A 23,608-nucleotide genomic window follows, 5' to 3' on the forward strand; every position below is an offset into this window, starting at 1 on the left:
TCATTACATAGAATTAGATCTAGAGCTGAAAAAAACTATAGATGTCATCTTATTCAACCCACTTATTTTTCATATATAGAAACTGAGAACCAAGGATAATAATGGCTTGCCCAAGATAAGGCAGGCTTGGAAATGGGATGCAACTTAGGTTGTCTGATTTGGGAAAAAGTGTGCTTTCTATAGACCATAATAATGATGAGGGGAACCCTGAAACTCTTTCTCTTTCTCTCTCTCTGACTTTGGGAGTGAGCCATGAGGTAAAGCACTTGAGAAGAGGTTCTCCTTGAACCCTGTCTTTGCGAAAGTCAAACCCCCAGACCAAGTCTAAGTCACCTCATTTTACAAATGAAGAAAAATGCTTTGTGAAACTTTAAAGTGCTAGATAAATGTGTCATTATATATTAAAATTATTTATGGATATTCATGTATAAATGTGGATATATATAGGTTTGTGTATATATATTTTCACATGTGTACATATAGAATATATGTGTGTATACCTAGAGTACACTTATATATACATGCAAACATGTGTACACATATAGATACATACAACATAAATATATAATATGTACATATATTTTATATATATATACACACACATATTCACTCTGTCTCTATTTCTGTCTGTCTCTCTAATCAGAGACAGTGTACTATAGTGGCTTCAGAGCAAATAAATAACTAGTTCAAATTCTGCCTCAAATACATAGCTACTGACAGACTACAGACTACTACTTCACTCTTAAGAGATCAGAAAAAATTTTTTTTTAATTGTAAAATGGTCACCAATTGAAGAATTGTCTCACTGGATTTCTCTACTCCAGGGAAATCATCAGTCCAAATGAACAAAATCCATATATTTATAAGTATCTTAATAATCAGGGCAATTTTAAACTTTAATACTTAATACTTTACTTTGACTTTTCTACATATAATTTATGTTATAGTAATTATTTGACCCTTTTCTTCATAACTGCACCTATTCCCAGACAAGATCTGTTCCAATTTGTTCTTCCCGCAAAGTTCTCTTGGTACCCTTAAAGGGTTTGGGGAAATATCTAGCCCCAAGTCTCCAATATCCCAGTTCCATTTAACTATTTAAATGTGAAACTGACTTTTACAAATGAAAATTCAAAGGTGACCCTAGCACCTAGAGACAAGATTCCCTAAACTTTCTCCATCTCTGGGGTGGGGTAGGAGGATGAGGTTCACTGTTCACCTTAATTCCTACACAGCATTAGTCCCGCGAAGTTCTAAATTCAAAACCTCATTGGATTTATGTCCCAAAATCTTGAGGGTTTGGAGTTGTTTTTTGTTTTTTGTTTTTTTTTCCCAAAGATTCTCTGTTGGGCTGGTTATAACTTCTGACCTGGAATTCAGACTCCAGGGTCTCCATATTTGAGCTACTGTTCCATATTGTTCCCCTGTTTGGGAAAGGCTCTTTATGGAAGGTGGTATTTTAGTTGGGAGTTGGAGGAGCCAGGAGGTAGAGATGAAGAGGGAAGGCATTTCAGACATGAAAGATAACCAAAAAAAAAAATCCTAGGAATCAAGATAAGAAGTGTCTTGTTCAGGAAATAAGAAGACACTCTTTTTTGCTCCTTTGCAAAAGTTGGGGTATGTGGATGTGGAACAATTCATACAATGTCAGATATTTTAGAAAATTTTTGCTAAACTTCCCTTTCTTTAAAAAGGGAAATCATTTTATTAGATTGAAGAGTAAAAGATGTAGAGTATAAGATTAGAAAGGAAGAAGTGAAGGGGAAGAAGGGATTATATTTTGAAGGCTTTTGAATGAAGACTTTGTGAATGATTCTGCAGATACTAGGAAATTACTTGGATTTTACTGAGTAAGAGGGTGCTATAGGTAGATGCTGTAGGAAACTCACTTTGAAGGATTGATAGGAATGTGAACAGACTTGTAGCAGGAAAGTCAGCCAGCAGGCTCTTGCAATAGACAAGGCAAAGGTGGCCAGGTGATGAGGACCTACATTAGAGAGTTGGGAATGTCATAGAAGAGATTGTTATGGGAAAAAAAGGGGGTAGTGGTGGTGGTGGTGGTTTATTTAGTTTCTCTCAATATATAATTAGATTCTAGGGGAAAGTCTTAATCATATGGTAATAAGATGAATGTTTTGGATGTGTGGACTCCATGCAAAAGAGACAGTTATTTCCATGTCAAAGAGCTGCCCTGACAGCAACTTGAAAGTTCAGGTCTTTTTCAAGAGGAGCTAATGAGTTATTGAGAAATCTTATGTGTTTTGTGCATATGTTTATGGGTTCCCCTGAGTATTTTGTATCTTTTGAATTTTCTTTGGGATGAAATAAATGCCAACTTATAACCAAGCAAGAAAGGAAAAAGAGTTAAATACATGTACTTACCTTTGATAAATATATTTATAATAAATATATCATATATACTAAGATATCATATAATATAAATGATAAATAAATATATGTACTTATCTTTGTATATTGTTTAGCATTTAAATATTGCTACCTTAACTATAATGGTAAATATAATGTATTTTTCTTTAGGTTGTTGTACCATGGGGAGATTTTATTCCTCCCATTCCTGCACCTTCCCCCTCTCCTCCCCATTATGGTATTTTTTTTGGAGAAAAAAATATGTCTTCAAGTTGCACATATATGTATGAATTAAATCATCATAATACATGGAGGAAGTGGGGCAGGACAATTAGGTGGTGCAATGGATAAAGTACCAGAGCTATGGCCAGGAACACTAATCTTCCTGAATTCAAATCTGGCTTTACACACTAGCCATGGGACCCTGGCCAAGTCACTTAAACCTGTTTGTCTGAATTTCCTCATCTGTAAGGTGAGCTGGAGAAGGAAATGGCAAACCATTTCAGTGTCTTTGCTAAGAAAAGTGAAGTCATGAAGAATCAGACGCAAATGAAAAATGGACTAAAAAACAAACCCCAAGCAGAAAAGAAAGTAAAATATACATACTTATCTTTGATGTAGTTACATATTGTTTAATATTTAAATATTGACAACCTTAAGTATAATGGTGTTTTTCTTTAGATTGTTGTACCATGAGAAAATTTATTTTTCTCCCTATGGCCTTTTCCCTTCCAAAAGACCTTTGAGTGGCATATAAATGTGTGTCACACCATAAGATTAAATTACCACTACCATAATTCATTTATGGCAAAAGCTTCCTTCTCTGATTTTATTTTTACCAAATATATATAAGATCATAAAAGAAAAGCAATCATGAAATCTTGATCCAGAAAGCAAGATGAACTCTTCCCAGTTTTCCCCAACATTCTGCTTTAGTTTAGTGCTCTAAAGCAACAGATGCCCTATTACATTTGAAGTTATGGGGCTGCGGGAGAGAGCTGCATCCATGTCTCATCAGCTCATGATCCTATCTTGTCTTGAGATCTTATTTCATTACACCCTAGGCCAAGAATATATCTAGTCTGATCCGTGGCCAAACAATGTGATTCTGGGGCATAGATCTGGATTACTGAAGATAAAGTGGCCTGGCTATGAGGCATACTGTAAGAACACATGTGCTTATTAGACGGCACCCCATTGCTGCTGCCTCAGCCTCCCTTGCCAAGCTGAATGTTGCTGGCACATACCTCTTCTAGGCTCCCAAGTGAGTCACAAGATTGCTTACACTCCAAAAATTAAACCTAATAGTTTGAAAGACCTAGGAATTAAATATCTATGAGCTTTTAGTTCGTTTGGGGACAAAGCCTACTTTCTAGCTGATGCAGCATCAGCACTGGAGTCAAAGGGGCTTGTTCGTCATTCTCACAGGTGCAAGCTATTTCTTCCTGAATGAATCACAGAGCCTCGTCTAAATTCTTTGTAATGCTCTGTGCTCCTTGCATCATGAACACACAGATGCAGCCAGGCACCACAGAGAATTTACACTCAGTTCTAAGCCTCTAAAAGTAAAGCTTTCCCTGAGTGGCTCCTTATATGGCCATCCCCAAGCCCTGACTCATGCAGAGAGTGAAAGCCTCTTTATGGAAAGAGATATCAACTCTGAAGGGTAGTTAGGTGGCACAGTAGATTAAAATGCCATGCCTAGAGTCAGGAAGACTCATTTTTCTGAGTTCAAATCTGGTCTCAGACAATAGACCCTTGGACAAATCACTTAAACCTGTATGCCTCCATTTACTCATCTGGGAAATGAGTATCTTTGCTAAGAAAATCTTACTTGGGGTCATGAAGAGTCTGAAAGACTAAAATCACTGAACAATAAAAATCAAATCAGAATCGTTTTTGGAAAGTCAAATGATCCACAAGAGTAAGACTAATTTTTGAACAGATTTCTTGAAGATTTAAGATGAATGGAAATTTCAGAAACACCCACTATTTCTTTCAAATAGAGGCATCAGAAACATACCCAAAGTTATCTTATAGGTTAATAGGAGAATTGGCATTAGGAGAATCATAGATTCTCAGTCTTTGTTAATTGAAATACTTTTCCTTCCTTTGAAAATCACTCCAGTACAATTAGCTACTAACAATAAACAAACTGATGCTTTCATCATCTTTGAATTTAGGGTATATTACTTTAAAAAGCACAAATATAATAATGCAGACAAAAAATTTTAATTTCATGAGATGTTTTTGATTGTTTTTTCATTGTTCTTCCCATTTATATTGAGTGTGTACCTGTCTGTGTGTGTGTGTGTGTATCTCTGGCAGTGGGATTTTTGGATCAAAGTCATTTTGTATTTTTCCCGATTCTGTTTTGCATCACTTCATGTAAGACATTCCAGATTTCTCTGCATTGAATTCACTAATTATTTTCTTTAGCACAACAATATTCCATTATATTAATGCTGTTGTTTTTCAGTCATTTAGTTGTTTCCAACTCCTTGTGACCCTATATTATAGTTTTCATGCCAGAGATACTGGAGTGGTTGGCCATTTCCTTCTTCAGCTCAAAATGAGGAAAATGAGGCAAACAGAGTGAAGTGACTTAATCAGAGACATATAACTATTATCTGAGGCTATAGTTCAGCTCAAGTCTTCCTGATTCCAGGCCCTGTGTTTTAGCCAGCTGTTTCACCTAGCTGTCCTTTATATTTTTGTGGCATAATTTATTTAGCCTTTCCCAGATAAATGGAAATTTATTTGCTTTCCAGTTCTTTCCATGATAAAAACTAACTTGATTGCATAAAAGTATAAAGAATAATTGTTTTTGCTCACAAAAGATGAGATACAAGAAGATATTTTCCCCTTGCTCTCTTATAAAGACTGGGATACACGGTTGTGAAAATTTTCACATAATATCAGATATTTTAAAAAATGTTTTGCTCAATTTATTTCCTTCTTTTTCTTTTAAAAAGTATTTGTTATAAAGTATGGCACTCACTCTGGAAAGGGAAAATAGGAGAAAATATATGATATAAAAAAAAGAAAACCTCAATAAAATGTATTTGTAAAAATATACCAAAAAACCCAAAACAAATCAAACAAAAAAAAAAAATCTGGCTATGGAAACCAAAGAAGAAAAAATAAGTTTCTAACAATGCAAAGCAAAGAAGTATAGTAACATTTTTGATGATAGAGTTAGTATGCAAAAAAAAATTTAAAAAAATATTTAAATCAGCCATATCAAATAAGATAAAATTCAATTGTAATAACTATAAAATCCTATAATTGGGTCCTAGAAATAAACTGTTCAAAAATATACAAATGGAGGTATAGAATACAAGAGTTCTCATAAAACATATCAGGTATTTTTATTGAACTCTAGGCTCAATATGAGTTAACAAAGTGAAACTGAAGCCAAAAAGTAATATGATCTTCTTAAGTAATATGTAGAATTTGTTATATGCTTTATTTTTATTAACATTCACTTAAAATTTTTTTGTTCCAAAATCTCTCCCTCCTTCTAGCCTCTCCCTAACCATTAAGAAGACAAGCAACTCAATATACATGTGAAGTCATACAACACATATTTCCACATCAACAGTGATGCCAAAAAGAAAAAAAAAGAGCAAAAAAGATAAAGTGAAAAATACTCAGTGTTCTTCAGTTTTCTACTTATAGGTGGATAGCATTTTTCATCATGAGTCTTTTAGAACTGTCATAAATCAGGATATTAATCAGAATAGCTAAGTCTTTCCTAATAGATAGATCATCATTATATATTGCTGTTACTATGTACAATGTTCTGGTTCTGCTCAAAAAGTAATATGACATTAAAATATATCATTAGAAGCAAAATATCCTGATCCAGAGAAGTTATCATCCCATTGTATTCTGACTTTGTCAGCCTGCATCTTTAAAATGTTATGGTTAGTTTACAGTGCCTAATTTTAGGATTACTAGTATGGTGAAATAAGTAGACACCAGGCCCATGAGGATTTTTAACTTTAAAGAACCAGGGTATAGCCTAGAGAATACATGGTTGTATGAATGGGATGTGGGAGGAAGGGGATTCAGGATAATTCAAGTATTTGATGAGTTATCATATGAAAGATTGATTTGAATTATTCTTTCAACTCCAAAGAAAAGAATTAGAAGCAATAGAAGTTGAAGGTACATATATTTAAAAGTTATATAAGAAAACCTTTTCTAAAAGTTGATCAGGAAGTGGAATGTGTGGTTTCTGTAAGTATTGGTTTCTCCCTCACCAAAGTTCTTCAAGTATAGGCTAGAAGGCCATTTAATAAAGATATTTATTAGAGTTTCTTGTTCAGATATATATAAGACTAGATGACCTCTGAGACTTCTTCAAACTATAAGCTTATATAACTATGAAATCATGGTCACCTTACTTGTTACCTCACTTGACTGTCCATCTGGATCACCCAAGGGATCTCTGGAATGGATTATGGTTTAAGGTTTCAATGAGACACTGGAATCACCAACAGATTTAATTCCCAGAATAAACCATATCTGTAGCCTATTTTCTAATTAAAAGAAGGAAATCATTGGAGTGGGTGAGATGGTCATTGCATTTTTCTAACCACTATCCCACTCTATATTATACCCTGTAAAGTGAAATTTATTATTTTTTTTAATATTCTGTACTATCTTATTTTCCCCCTTACCATTTTCCTCATAAGATGATAAACTCCTTGAGGGCAGGAATTATGTCTTTTCTTAAAACTGTATGTTTGCCAGTGTTTAATTGGCTCATGCAGCCTGCAAGCACTTAGTAGCTACTTGTTGACTGAAAGCTGGCAGAAATAGAGCCAGGGAGAAGTGTTTAGTGCTATGGAAGAACACTTTGGGAGAAGCAGAAAGATCCTGGCACAGAAAGACTTTAAGAGCCAAGTGTATCTTTGTCTTGACAATCCATAAAAGTTCAGTTAAGCATAAAATGATCTTATTCAGAAAAGGAATTTTCAATGACAGCATTCAAGAGCAACATGGGTATTATGTCCTTATCATCTTTTCCTTCCTTCCTTCCTTCCTTCCTTCCTTCCTTCCTTCCTTCCTTCCTTTCTGCCTTCCTTCTTTTCTACCTTCCTCCTTCCCTCCCTCCCTTCCTTCCTTCCTTCCTTTCTTCCTTTCTTTCCTCCTTCCTTCCTTCTTTCCTTCCTTCCTTCCTCTTCATTCCTTTCATCTGTCCCTCCTTTCCTCTCTCTTTCCTCTCTTCCTCTCTTTCTTTCCTCTCTGTCTTTTTCTTTCTCCCTCTCTTTTTTTTCCTTCTGTCTCTCTGTCTTTGTCTGTCTATCTGTCTGTCTATCTTTCTTTCCCATGCCTGCTTCAATTTTATAACCCCTTTACCCATCAGGGAAACAGGTGTCTCCTGCCAATTAGGCTTTAAAAATCAGCAGGGGTTTCTTGAGAGAATGATGACAAGTCTAATTGCTAGAAGCAGCTGTCGAGCCCTTGGCTACATTGGGACAGGTTTTAGTAATCCCCGTTTTGTTAGGTGCCTGGCACCAAGCTGGGTTCAGCTATCCTGTCACAGTGTCACAGCTGCAAAATACTGGGCAAGTATTCAACCACGGAAGTTTTATAGGAAAGAAAAAGACTATTTCACAAAGAGATGCACTAGACATGCCCAATGCAAATGGACACCATGGTGTGCCAAGAAGTAGCATTCAAAAAGAATCCCAGAACACACCCAAATCTCCACACAATCTTCTTGAGTTCATTGAGCCTGACATAATTTTTACAGGCCTTATGCCAGGGACCTACCCCCTTCCAAGGCTAGCACCTTGGCAACAGCCTTCTTTGAGGTGTGGGCTGAAAATAGACTGTGCTAATGCATGTTTATTCATTTACTTAGTGAATCCTAGTTTGAAGACCCCAGAAGACATGTAGTCTTGCAATCTGATATATCAGAGGTCCTCATCTGGTATTCACCCTCAGGAAGGCAGGCAGGGATAGTGTTTGTTAGTGGAAATATTTAACTTTATGGTTGAAGTGCCTGTCAAATAAAAATTTATGATGTGTAATTTTTTTTTAATGGAAAAGAATATCTGTAAGTCATGTTGTATAGTTCCCCAGTATAACAGCCTCATCTTGAATTCATAAAATTGCTTTGTAGGAATGAGGGCTATGAATAGTGGATGGAAATAAGATTAAATGATCATATCCCAAAGCAAAAAGGTCATGTTTGCCAAAATATTACATACAATGATATAGAAGTATACATAATGTGTTCCTAGATGGTGCAATCTTTACTAATAGTAATTATAAGCATATCAGAAGACTTTTAACAAATATATAATACTTAGTAAATAAATAGCAAAACACACACACACATACACACACACACACACACAAACAAACAAGCAAACAAACAAAAAAAAAACTGTTGGCACAGTGGACAGAGCACCAGCCCTGAAATCAGGAAGACCTCAGTTCAAATGTAACCTTAGACACTTCCTAGCTGTGTGATCCCGGGCTGGCCATTTAACCTCAATTGCCTAAGTACCTAAAAAAAAAAATTGCTATTGAAGTAAATATTAGTGTTCATTTTAAAATGTCTTATTACTACACTTATACATGTTCCAGTAAGAATCCTAAAGCAAGGAAAATATAGCTGGAAATCATCATAGTCTTTTGCTGTAATCAGCCTAGAATTTATGAAAGGTTAGGAAGAAATAGAAAGACAGTTGTTTTTTTTTGAGGGGGGGGGGGAGGAGGAGAATAGGGTACAGAAATACTGAATATATAATTTAATTGGAATAAACTCCTATCAATGCAGATTGGCAACTATTTTACATTTTTAGACACTGGGAGATAAAGTAATTTGTCTCTGTTCACTAATATATATATATCAGAGATGGTATTTGAACTCAGGTTTTCCTGATTGCAACTCTATCCATTATGCAATGTGATCTCTAAAGTAGAGGATTTATTTGTGACAGTCCTCTTGTAGTAAATCACATATTAAAACTATCATCCAAAGGTAGACCATTTGCAAATAGGTTGGGTTTTGCATAGGACCATTATATTTTGATATGTAATATCCTGTGAAGCATCTTTTCACATATTAATGTAATTAATTTAAGACAGTATAATGTCTGCATCCAGACAGAGGGTCCTATGGGTACTAAGTGTGAATCATAACATACTATTTTCACTTTTTTATTGTTGTTGTCTGCTTGCATTTTGTCTTCTTTCTCATTTTCTTCCTTTTTGATCTGATTTTTCTTGTGCAGCATGGTAACTGGAAATATGTATAGAAGAATTGTACATTAATATATTGGATTTCTTGTCATCTGAGGAGGGGTGGGGGAAAGGGAGGGAGAAAAAAATTGGAACACAAAGGTTTTGCAAGGGTGAATGCCAAAAACTATGCATATGTATGAAAATAAAAAGGCTTTAAATTTTTTTTAAAAAGACAGTACAATGTAATTTTAGGGGTAGCTAAGTGGTGTCACAGTGAATAAAGTGCCAAATCTGGAGTTGTTATTATCCCAAGTTCAAATCTAGTCTTAGACAGTAGCTGTATATATACTGTCAAGTCACTTAACCCTATTTACCTCAGTTTCCTCATCTGTTAAGTGATCTGGAGAAGGAAATGTCAAACTATTCCAGTATCTTTGCCAAGAAAACCCCAAATGGGGTCATGAAGAGTTACACATGGTTAAAAATGAATGAACAACATATATAATTATGTAGGGGTTGGGGATGTAATTATTTTTTAAGTTAATTTTATTATTTTTTAATAATAGTCTTTTATTTTCCAAAATATATGTAAAGACAGTTTTCAACATTCACCCTTGCAAAATCTTGTGTCCGAATTTTTTCTTCTTCTCTCCCTTCTTCAATATAGAATTGAACAAGTAATTCAATATAGGTTAAACATGTGCAATTCTTTTAAATATATTACTACATTTGTCATGATGTATAAGAAAAATCATATCAAAAAGGAGAGCAAATGAGAAAGAAAAAAAAAACAAGCAAGCAAGCAACAGCAAAAAAGGTAAAAATACAATGTTGTGATCCATATTTAGTCCTCATAGTCCTCTCTTCGGATGTAGATGGCTCTCTCCATCAGAAGTCTATTGGAGTTGACCTGAATCACCTCATTGTTGAAAAGATCCAAATCTGTCACAGCAGATCATCATATAATCTTGTTGTTGCTGTGTACAATGTTCTCTTGATTCCATTTACTTCACCCAGCATCGGTTCATATTAATCTCTCCAGATCTTTCTGAAATCATTCTGCTTATTGTTTCTTATAGAACAATAATATTCTATTACATTCACATACCATAACTTTTTTAGCCATTCCCTAGCCATGTTGGGATTCCACTCAGTTTCCAGTTCCTTACCACTACAAAAATGCTGCTACAAACATTTTTGCACATATGGGTTCTTTTCCCTTTTTTTATGATCTCTTTCTGATACAGACCCAGCAGTGAGACTGGGGAACCAAAGGATAAGCACAATTTGATAGCTCTTTGAGCATAATTTGAGAAGATAATTGCTGATGTTCACTTATTTGGGACAGAAGTATGCTTTATACTTAAGTGAAAGTAATTAATTGTTCAGTTAAGGTTATTCTATACAACTTTGATATTAACAACTGATAAGATATGAATGTTAGAACGGTTTTATGATTATGAAACAAATTTACCTGATTATGACATGGTGACAGTGATTATAATTTGTTTATTAATAATAAGTTTTTTTCACATAGAGGACTCAAGTGATGAAACAAGTTCAAAGCATATTTATTTCAGAACTTTTTCAATCACAAGCCATTACTTCTCTTATATGCACTGTCACTCATTTGGTTGGTGAAAGGCAAAAGTTCTCCTGCTGCCATTTGCTATTGAGAGCAATAGAAGATAAAAGATATTGTCCATTGCATTTGTTGTTGCTGACTATAGAAGAGGGGGAGAAGTTTTCAACGATCTTAGCATATTTTTTTTCCCCTAAATAAACTATATGACTGCTTAAACAGAAGCTATTAACTAAGCCTGAAGCTTGAAGTGCTAGTGAGGATCAAATCTAGCTGAGGAGAGGAGCATCAAGGAAGCAGAATTGACTAATCTTTCTAAGATGTGGTACATGCCCAATGAGTCATTAAGGCCAGAATAGGATGGATCAACTCATTTTAGCAATGGCAGCAGGATCACAGCAGGGGCTAGGATCACTAAGGACAAAATGCTGTTTTTCAATCATGTCTGATTCTCTGACCTTATTTGGGATTTTCTTGGCAAAAATACTGGATTAGTTTGCCATTTTCTCCCTCCAGCTCATTTTTATAGATAAGGAAATTGAAGCAAATAGGGTTAAGTGACTTGTTCAAGGTCACATAGCTAAGAAGTTTCTGAGACTTGACAAACTTAGTAAATGGAAGCTTCCTGACTCCTGGCCTGACCTATAGCCACTGTGCCACCTAGTTGCCCCAAAGATGAGATAGAAAGGGAATGTTGAAAAATATAGTTCCCAATTTATGACTCAACATGTGTATTCTATACATATGTATTTTCTTTGGGACTTTTAAGTATGTATTTATTCTCCCCAGGGACATATTGGTGGGTGAATGTGAAGTTTATGGATAGACTATTATGCATATGTTATATATGTATTTTTTTTGAGTAAATGATTCAGTTAAGATTTTAAAAAATATTTTATTTTTACTTTATGTAAAAAATAAGCATTTCCATAACATAGTACAATAAAAATGATGAGACTACATGTAACCCTGAATGAAACTGAAAATCTGCTATGAACCACTTGTTATTCCTTTCAAATATGCAACAAAATTATCATGTAAATGTCTTTTTTTCTTCTTCCCCATACCTCCTAGAGATGGCTACAATTAAATACAAATAAGTGTGTGTACACAAATATGTACATATACATATATATGTCCACACATATATCTACTTATGTATGTATATGTTGTGAATGTGTTAAAAATTATTCTATACATAACTCTGTTTATCAGTTCTTTCTCTGGATACGGATGGCAAACAATATTAGTTAAAATTAATTGAACAACATTGATGCATAAGTAAATACTCTCTAGGAATTATTGGAAAGAATAATCCACACAAAGATGGTCTCTAGTACCCTGAAAATAGTGAGTGATACCAACTGATTTTCTTCTGGGTAAGCACAACCTGTCAAAATAGAGGAGAGGAGAGAAGAGGTAAGAGGAGAGGAGAGGAGAGGAGAGGAGAGGAGAGGAGAGGAGAGGAGAGGAGAGGAGAGGGAGGGAGGAAGAGGAGAGAGGGAGAGAGAGGAGGAGAGGAGAGGAGAGGAGAGGAGAGAGGAGAGGAGGAGAGGAGAGGAGAGGAGAGAGGGAGAGGAGGAGAGAGAGGAGAGGTGAGAGGAGGGAGAGAGAGAGGAGGAGAGGAGAGGAGAGGAGAGGTGAGAGGAGAGGAGAGGGAGAGGAGAGGAGAAGAGGGAGGAGAGAGAGGAGAGGAGAGGAGAGGAGAGAGAGAGGAGAAGGAGGGAGAGAGGAGAGGAGAGAGGAGAGGGAGGAGGAGGAGAGAGGAGAGAGGGAAGAGGAGAGGAGAGGAGAGAGGAGAGGAGGAAGAGGAGAGGAGAGGGAGAGGAGAGAGTGAGAGGGAGGGGAGGAGGAGAGGAGAGGAGAGGGAGAGGAGAGGGAGGAGAGGGAGAGGGGAGAGGGAGAGGAAGAGGGAGAGGAGAGGAGAGGAGAGGAGAGGAGAGGAGAGAGGGAGAGGAGAGGAGAGGAGAGAGGGGAGAGGAGAGGGAGGGAGGAGAGGAGAGGAGAGGAGAGAGGAGAGGAGAGGAGAGGAGAGGAGAGGAGAGGTGAGAGGAGAGGAGAGGAGAGGGAGAGGAGAGGAGAGAGGAGAGGGAGAGGAGAGGAGAGGAGAGGAGAGGAGAGGAGAGAGAGAGAGGGAGAGGGAGAGAGAGGGAGAGAGGGAGAGGAGAGAGAGGTTTATTTAAGCACGAGTCAGCAGAGAAGAGGATGTAGTAGACGTAGAGCAAGGTAGAGTAGGAGAGGGAAGAGAGTGAGAGGATAGACAAGGAGGAGAAGTATAGAAAGATGGAAGAAAGTAGCTCAACTAGAGGAGAATCTTTGCTTAAATACACGATTTTATGACACTAGTCATAAAGTTAGGGATTTAGTACAGGAGATAAATTTCTTTAGTATCACAGGAAAAGCTTTTAGTCAATCTTTCTGTTATAGCCCATCCCTAGCCATCTCATTGTAGATTTGTAGAGACATAATTCTTTGTGAGCCCTGATAAGAGAGTGTTAATATTTTCCATTATTGATGGTGCACTGCTAGTAAATACATGTAGAGAGGAAAATTGGTCTCAATTAACTCCTATTGTGATCCCAATTCTAAATGAGCAGAGTATTGATTTGTCCAGTGATATATGTGGAGGAGGAACATCTTCCTAAGTCAAATGACAGTAGCTATTTAAATTTCTTTGTTGACTCCAATCATTCAATCTATTGCCTATTTTATCTAAATTTAAATTGAATTGAGAGAAGTCCACTGGATACTGGTCTTGTAAATGTTGAAAACATCTTTTCTGAGACACTGATATCAGAGAATCTTTTTTGAACATGAATCTATTGACTCTGGGAAACTGTTGAAAATAAGTCATTAAACTAGATTTTGGTTTTTCCTTTATTCCTCAATCTTCATCAAAAGCTAATGTACAATTGTCATTATTTTAGAAAGTCCTGAAGTGTAACATTTGAGTCATCTGTTTGATTACTAGGATGATACAAAATCTTTCTTGACCTAGTTCTTGATATAGACAATATACAGTGATAGAACCTGCAAACTCATTAAAAAGGGATTTTGTTTTTCCTTCATCTCCAGTAGCTAGCAATGTCTTCATGCAAGTAGAGCTAAAGTCAATTGTTCATTTATTGATTAACAAGTCAACTTTTGGAGTTCCAATCTTGGTTCTGCTATTTACTATCTGTGTGACAATTTCTTGGTGCCTTAGTTCCTTCATATGCAAAATACAGTTCGACTAAATCATCTCTTGGGCATTTTCGAAGTCCACAATCCTATTATTCTATCACTGAAATAAAAATGTAATACATAAATACTTCTCTACCAGTTAAATTATATGGGCTTGGGAATGGGGTGACACCTACTTATTTCATACATTGTATACAGGGATTCTAGCTTAGAGGAGTTACAGAATGGATTAGCCTTACACAGTCTTGCTTCAGAATGTAAACATGGCACAGGATTCCAAAGAACTCAGGAATTCTGTTGACACAGTGAAGAGGAGAAGTCACCATTTGAGCTTGGAAATTCAATTAGCAAGCATTCCTGCAGCTTGATGGGACCACAGCCATGGCTAAAAGCACATATAGCATTGGCCATCAGTTGTAAGTCAGCCAAATACTGCCTTACCACAAATTACTTCAGAATGCAAAATATCTTAACAGTGTGGCAGGCTTACTAGTAGCATGACCAATGATTTAAAACAAAATAAAACTAACATCTAAAGCCCCCACATAGAAAAATTAAAGATTTCATCCAAATCTTATATATGCACATTTGAATGGCTTCTCTATGTCTTAGTGGATGGTTAATGTTGGATTTCAAATTATATCTTGTTAACAAGAATTTACTTTAGAGGAAGGCAAGTCACTTTGTAGACTCTATTTTTGTTAAATCCTGTAAAAGGTAGTTTGAGTCTTATTTCTGAACCTGGTTTCTTTTAACCACCATACATTTTAAAGTGAAAGGGACATCAAAGTTCATCTAGTCTTAACTGTCTCATTTTATAGATAAACTGAGGTCTAAAAATGTTAAATAACTTGAACAAAACCACACAAGTAATTAAATGCCAAAGCAAATATTTGAACGTGGGTCCTCTCACTCACTCTAAATTCAGTTTTTTTACTATACCGCATTGCCTCTTATCTTCCGGTAAAATCATATTGAGATACTTAGTGTATTCCCTTGGTGCATATAGGCTATAATATGTTATAAAAGATACCTTGTGCCTGTCACTCCTATAATTTCCTAATCCAAAAAAATTCTTTTCTGGCCAGCACTTCTCTTTATGGCTTCTCTTCCACTATAAGAAATGTAAGCTTCTTTGAAGACTCGCCTTCCTCTAAAGTAAATTCTTGTTGACCACATATAACTTGAATAAGGAGTTCTTAACTTGAGATATGTGAACTTTAAAAAAATGTATTTTGATAATTATTTCCAATATATTTGGTTTGTAGGCAGTCAGGTGGCACAGATGACTAATCTTGGAGTCAGGAAGACCTGAGTTCAAAACTGGCCTCAGACACTTACTACTTGTATGACCTTAGACAAATCACTTAACCTTGTTGCTTCATCTGTAAAATGAGCTGGAGAATGAAAAGGCAAAGCATTCTAGTATCTTTGCCAAGAAGATGCCAGATAGGATCACAAAGAATTGTACATAATTGAAATGAACAAATGCCAACAAATAATTCATTCCCTTCGTAATATATGTATTTCATTTTATGCATTTGAAAACATAATTCTAAGGAGTACAAAGGTTTAACCAGACAATCACTTAGAAATATTCATTTAGAACTCTCTATATGCCAAATTCTACCATTTTATATTGAACAACTCCACAGAATAGGAAACAGTGAATTCTAAACTTTTATCATTAGAGCATGAATTCTGAAGAGATTGCATCCTTCTTCCATTATGGTGGGTGAATTAATTAGAAGCAAGAAGGTATTAGAACTTGAAAATTAAAGGTCTCATTAACATTGTCTAGTTACCTACTATGTCTTGAAATTATAGTTTAACTAAAAAATTTATAATATTTTCTGAACAATTTCTATTTTGGCACACATCCCTATATCATACCTGTGAAAATAATTTTTTGAACCTGTGTAAATATTTACATTTATCACTTTTACAGTGTTCTTATAAGATTTGTTCCCACATGAATTCAGATTCATTTTGTCTAAAGATTTGCTTATTATTGTTCAGCCATTTTTCAATTATATATGACTCTTTATAACTGCATTTAGGATTTTCTTGGCAAGGATACTGAAATGTTTTGCCATTTCTTACTTCAGTTCATTTTCCAGATGATGAAACTTAAGCAAGCAGGATAAATGACTTGGCCAGGATCACATAGCAGGTAAGTGTCTGAAGCCTGTTTTGAACTTGGGAAGATGAGTCTTTCTGCTTCTAGGCTCAGCAGCTAGGTGTACCACCTAGCTGCCCCAATATGTTTATTTTCTCTCCAACTTGGGTATAATTTGCTAGCTTGTTTATCATTTTATCTATACCTTTATTCAAATCATTGACAAAAATGTGTTAAAAACCATAGAATCAAGTACAGATCCCAGAGACCTTCCACTTCAGATGATACTCTTTATCCAGTTTTATTCCTCACTAATTCAACCAATTTTGTACTATATGGTATAGTTTGTTTCTTTCCTACACAATCAAATTTGCAGTTTGCACAAAGAATTATCATATCTAACTGATAATTGTAACATTCTGTAGATGAGACAGGGACACCTTGTGAAGTCTATTTTGGTCATATCCTGGAGAAGTTCCATGTTGTTACTTGGTCAAATCTCTTTTAAAGATATGCGAGTATCTTACATATATTTCTTTTAAAAAATTTTCATTGTGAACTGAATAAATTTTGACAAATATAAACCTTTCAATATTTAAAGACCAAGAAAGAATTCTTTCTTTCTAAGTCATTTTATGCTTCAATGGTGTAATGACTTATAATGATAAACTCTCAATAATAGTAACATTTTCATTAAACAGAATAGAAGAGAGCTGGGCAGTGCTATGCTAGCAGTTAGGAAATTGGGGGAGGGGGCACTGTGACTATATTGGTTTTATGGAAATTGAGTGCACTCTGTCTTGGAAGGATCCTAATGGTGAATTCTCTTATAAAATGAATGACCTCTTTGCATTGCAAGTTTCTTCTAAAGCCATAACTGCAGTACATTTGGAATTTTTTCTATTAGGCTAGTACCTGTAGTTCATTGGTAATAGGTAGATGGCCACTGAGCTCCACTTCTTTTTAATTCTTACTCAGGTGTTAAAGAGAAAATGAAAAGGTGCCCCAAATCTTTTTCTTCTTCTCTTAACACACCCACCTCTGAAACAAACGAACAAACTAGATTGTGATTTCATTAGTTTAGAGATCTCTTTCTATCAATGAGAAGGGCAACAATCCTATAATTTATTATCTTGAAGAGGAGGGACTTGTCCAAGATCACAGAGTCATTATGCATCAGAGAGGCAAATCTATCTTAACTCTGAGGCTTTTAGTCTAGGCACTCTGCTGTGTAGGCCCTCCCATCTCCACAAAAAGAACACATTTTGTCCTTGATATTCAGCTAAGTAGAACCACAGCTACCATTTCTTCTCCAAAACATAGTACCAACTTGACCAAGTTAAAACTAAAGGGAATATTCAATTGCTCTAAATTAGCTAAAGTTTCCATGAAAACAAGCATCAGCCTCCACTCCTGGGCACTGAAAGAAATCAGGGTGGGCTTAATGAAAATCAGGCAGGGCTGTGAGCCTAAAAGAAATGTAATCTACTTTACTGGCTTTCATACATTTAAAATTTGCTTTCCCTGGGAATCTGTGTTTACTTAGAAACTCTTAAGTGTATTTATTCTAAATGAATGCCTGAGTTCTCTGAGCTTAGGAATATGAGAAGAAATAGGTAGCAATAGTAGTAGGAATGGGCCTAAAGAAGAAGGCACTATTTAGACAGATTTAGAGTCACATCTATGCTTGTTGCAGATGACTTATCCAAGATACTATTTGTAAGGTTAAATTAGATGATGATTTTATTGAAAAAGCTTCTGATTTTATGATGGGTTTAATTTCAACAATGTTAACCAATCAATAACTACAAAAGAGAAACAAACACAAAGCAAAACTAATAGTTGATTCCAGGTTTAGATTGAGTAGGATATTGGATTCAGAGAATAATCAGACACTTTTGTCTGGTGATCTGTGACAAAGAAATCATCAATCAAACCATAGGTCTAGTATATTGGAGGGGAATTCTTTTTTCAGGTCCAAAATGAACTAGAGGGTCTCTGAGGTCCCTTTCCCCTGCATAATTATGTCATTCTGAACTTCTGCAAAGAAGACCCATACTTTTCTGTTGGGAGGAAAAAGCTTTCATGGAAACTCTGTAAGGGGATTGGTATGGTGGAAATTTGCCCAGCTGGCTTTAGGGAGCTAATGCAACCTTGCTCAGATGGAGGACAGTTTCCCATGAGCCTTCCCAAGCCTTCCCAACATTCCAGCTGGCAGTTTGCACAGTATTTAGTGAAAAGCTTTTACTGATGAATAGAGTGAGAAAGACCAGGCACAAAACAGTCCTTATTGGTATTTCCTTCTAGAAAATATGGTCTTCCCTGGAATAGGAAACAAAAATACACGTAAGCCTTGAGAATAGGGTACTGAGCTTAAAGTTTGCTAGAAGATTTGACATCAGTAAATCAGTTAATCAATAGACATTTATTAGGAACTTACCATATGTCAGTGCTAGTGATATAAAGAAAGGGAAAACCAAACCAAAGCAAAACAAATCTCAGTCCTTGTCCTAAAGGATCATATATTCTAATAAAACAATATCTAAATATCTGTATATACAAAAATTATTTACAGAGTATATAGAAAGTAATCTGAACAGAGAGACAATGCTGAAAGTAAAAACTCTGAATTTCCAGAAATGACACTGATTCAATCACACAGGATCAGACCCAGGGACACTAAATACTGAGAAGATGCTAAATTGTAACTCCAGGAGCAGTAACTGTCTAGTTCACCTCTTCATCTTGATACTTATTTGTAAATTTTGTTTCCTCTAACCTCCTGACTCAGTATTATGATGCTTCTTTCTTCCTACTGAGAGCTAAGAAGTGCGGTTTCTCCTCAGCTATCACATTATCACAGAATTTCAGCTAAGACTTCAGAGGTCATCTACTCCAGAGCAGTCAAACTTAAGAGCCTCTTAACAAAATTCTCTAGTATACCAACCAGATTAAAATGAAAGGGAGAAATACTGAACAGAATGTTAAACAAATATATACACATAAACATACACTTACACATACATAGATTATCTTAATTTGTGGTTTTCTAAGCCAACACATAGCTCTCAGAGATATGTATTTTTTTTTTTTTTTTTTTTTTTTTTTACTTTGAAACCATTGATCTATTCAATTTCCTATCTGCATCCTGACAACTCAGGATTGATATGAAGATCTTTTCACTACCAGAGTAAGGGATCACTTTCTGGGTAGCTTTGACAGAGGAAGTCTGAATTACTTTTTAGAAAGTGGAAGGTAGAAACGCTGGAAGGAATAGTGATAAGATTATGTATACATACCTTTCCAGACTTTTTGATTTTAATTAAGCCTTTATTCAAGTGACCTTTTATTACAGCCCCACCCTTAGGCAGAGGATTCTGGTGGAATTCTTAGCTCAATTCTTTGCACTCACAAAACCATTTTAACTTCACAGTTCCTATTTCAGATTCAAACCAAGTTATATGTCAAGCCCCTTTGGTTGTATTTCCCCTATAATAGACTTATTCTATTGTAATTCCCTTACCAACTCTTGTTAGAATGCTAAATTCCTTTTAGCCTACCTGTTTATGGAATTATCCCTTTTTCCCACTAACTCTTTTTGGGGGTTTGTCTGCTTGCTGACAATAAGTAACACCTATTAGGACCCTAAACTACATTTAGGATTAGCCCAGTAATCCCTCACTTTCAATGCCTTAATGTCTACTCTTCTAGGGAATTTCTTTTTCCTTTTTAATTACTAAAAAAACAGTTTTTCCTTGCTAAAAACCTTTATGGATTTAGCTCTGCTCTTAATGTAATTAAATTTTTGTCCTTGATTTGGAGAGTGAAGCCTACACATTATTTAGAGAACAATACATGGCATTGACCTATAATCCCAGTGTACTTTAGGGTATCACTTCCTGTACCCCATCATTTTGGTGGGTAACCTCTTTATTCTGGTCGCCCTGTATTAGGAGAGTCTAACTGTATCCCATTTCCTCAACAGTACCATTCTACTTTTGAACACCTTTATTTTCAAGAAGTTGCTTCTCATATCAAGCTGGAATCTGTTTTGTTGCAATTTATATTCATTGCTTCCAGATTTTTCTTCTAGGATTAACCAGATCAAATCTAGATCACCCTTCTGTGTATTGTGTTCCTTCCTGAGTCTTGGCTTTTTCCATTAATCACACTATAGAATCCTGTTTCTTTGTTTTCCAAGGTGTATAAAAACTGATGTATGCCAACAGTAATGACTGACCAGGTGATGTATTATCAGTCTCAGGAATATATTCATTTTCGGAAAAGGGGGAGTAAGAGTCAATTCCAATGATGAAACAGACATTTATAATATGTGTGGTGCTAGATACTGGTTTAATTGCAGAACAAAATGAAAAACAGTCTTTTTTTTTTACTCAAAAGTTTATATTCTATTGGAAATAAAACTGTTTCATCAGAGGATTGCCTCTGTAATGCTAAGATTCAACAGCATTTCAGCAGGCTGAAGAGACATATTAAAAAAAGGGAGGTCCTCAAATTATGTAAAGGACAGCCTATTCCTTATATTCACAGGAATTACATTTAAATTACCAAAACATTAAGAAACCCATTTTAAATATGCTGAGAAGATTTATACTTTTGACAAAATCCATTCTGATGAGGAAAAGACAGATTGGTGAGTCTTTGTTTTTTCATCCCTTCATGATTGGGGGATATTTTTTCCCCCATGTTTGTTACCTTACCGCTTTCTAAGACTTTACACAGATACTTATTTTTGGTAGATTCTGAGTTATTACTACCTAACATTCCAGCAAGCAGTTGCCAAAGTATTTAGTGAGGAACTCTAAATGATGGATAGAGTGAGAGAGGCCAAGCAAAGAATGTTATAATAACAGTACATAAATTATTTTTTCATTTAACATGAAAACACCTGATTTCCTTTAATGTTGTAAACATGTCACTTTATTAAGCCATGGATGGCTGATACAATATGAGTTGTTTTGCATTGCTGTGTATGACTATGCAGTTCAGTTCAGCTTGGCTCAGTTATTATAGTTGGTTTTGTTTTTGTTTTTCCAGATTGAAAATTTCAAGGTCAGAGAGCCATGTTTGGAAAGAGCTTTCTGAGTATGTGAACAGTGTGATTCAGCAATGATAATTCTTTTTCCACATAAAAAATGCTCATGATGATACCTTCTAAGACTACAATTGGCAAATATGCCATGGTTTATAGTTAATAAATAAGATTTAAATAAAACTTTCATAGGGATTAAAAAATATCCTCATCATACCTCTTCAAAAAAAAAGAAAGTGAATCAACAATTCCAAAGGACTCATGGTAAAAAAAAAAAAAAAAAATGCTATTCACTTCTGGAGAGAGAACAGATGAACTCTAAATACAAATTGAAGCATATATTTTTTTCCACTTTATAATTCTTGTGTTTTTTTCCCCATCATGGACAGTATGGAAATGGTATAGAACATATCTGCAACTCAAATTTAAAAGAAAAAAAATGTTTAAAAGAAAATGAATGTATTAGTTCTGAAAAATGGCCATTTTTAATACAGGGCAACTTTAAATCAGGAGACATCTAACAACATATTCCCAAATGCAAAGTTTTGAAATATCCCTTTCCAAGGTAACTATTCTGTAAAACAAAAACAAAAACAAAAACAAAACAAAACAAACAAAAAAAAGAATTGAAGTAACTATTGGGATTTCCTGCTTTGTGAAGGTTTTTTTTTTTTTTTTTTTTCAGCCAGAAGGATGTGTTCTTCATTCCAAAATAAATTCCTGCTTTTACCGCTTATTGCTTGGTCATAAAGAGATCTATTCTGAGCTCCAAAAGCTACTTCTCAGCATGAGTACAAGAGCAGGTGCTTTGGAATTATATGAGAAATAACAATAATAACAATAAACATACTTGTACTGATTTGTAAATGCATTAGGGATCTTATGTGACTTAGTCATGACATTTTTAATGAGCTTTGAAATAAGTATCTACAGGCCCAGAGCCAGGTTCACAAGTTTGCTAAAGATAGAAAAATTACAGAACTCTGGGGGTGCTGATATATAACGGTGACAGCTCTTAGTTTGATTAATTCTAATTAATTCTAATTCTAATAATTCTATATTCTGTGGCAATCTAGGCATCTAAGAAAGGCATCAGAATTCTTAATCTGAGTGTCCTTATTTCAGAAAAGTGTGATCAACTTGACAATAGATACTAAACCACTCCACAAGACTAGAAGAATGGAAGGAGAAGAATTAACTAAGAAAATTTTTACAAGTTCTAAGCAATCATTTAGAAGGAATCAAAACTCTGAAAGTTCAGCTTTTTCTCTCGAGGCCTAAAAAAAGAAATAGTGTTCTAAAATAATTCTAAGGGTTGTAGTTAGATATAAAGTTGGACTAGGTGTGCTAATCTATGTAAATTACTATCTGTGCAAATCCATTGACCTAGTCTGAGTCCTGTTGTTGAGGTGTGAAAATTGAGGGTTGAGAGATCCCCTAACAGCAATGAGATCCCCTTGGCCCATAGCAGATTTTGTGAAAGAATGTGCAAATCCCAATGAATACAGGCATGAGGTTTGTGGCAAAGAATGGGTTTATTTGCGCTGAGAAAACACTTTCTTAGCAGGCAAACTCCTGTTAGGAATTAGCAAAGATGGATTGATAAACCTTCTATTTTATTGGGTTGTCCTTGGCCCCGAGTTGGGGGACAATTTGACTTCCAATTGAATGAGATTACTTATCTGGGAGATACCCTCATGAATGGGTGTGGCCCTTCCTAGATGCCAGGAAGGTTTGAGGTTCAGGACCACCCTTCCCTGCCAGTTTACATCAGGGCCTTTCTAACCCTTCCCTCTTAAAGGGGACACAGTTTACACCAGGGCCCCCCTCAAAGATTAAAGGGAAAACAATTTACATCACCATAGTAGTATTTAATGGCTAGTATTTATAGTGAATGTGGTGCTGACACACATCCTTGTAATGTCTTCTCCTTCTGAAACTGAGACTGGTAGATTAGTTTGATTGAGCTACTTGAGGGTTAAAATTGATGTTAACTTAATATGGTAAGACCCCAATAAAAGAAGCCCCCAAGTTGTCTAGAGAAGGGCAAACCAGCTCAGGTGAAGTAAGTGCTATTATCAAAAGTCATAGAGCT

This window comes from Sarcophilus harrisii, chromosome 4, assembly GCF_902635505.1.
Source record: "Sarcophilus harrisii chromosome 4, mSarHar1.11, whole genome shotgun sequence".
NCBI classification, from domain to species: Eukaryota; Metazoa; Chordata; class Mammalia; order Dasyuromorphia; family Dasyuridae; genus Sarcophilus; species Sarcophilus harrisii.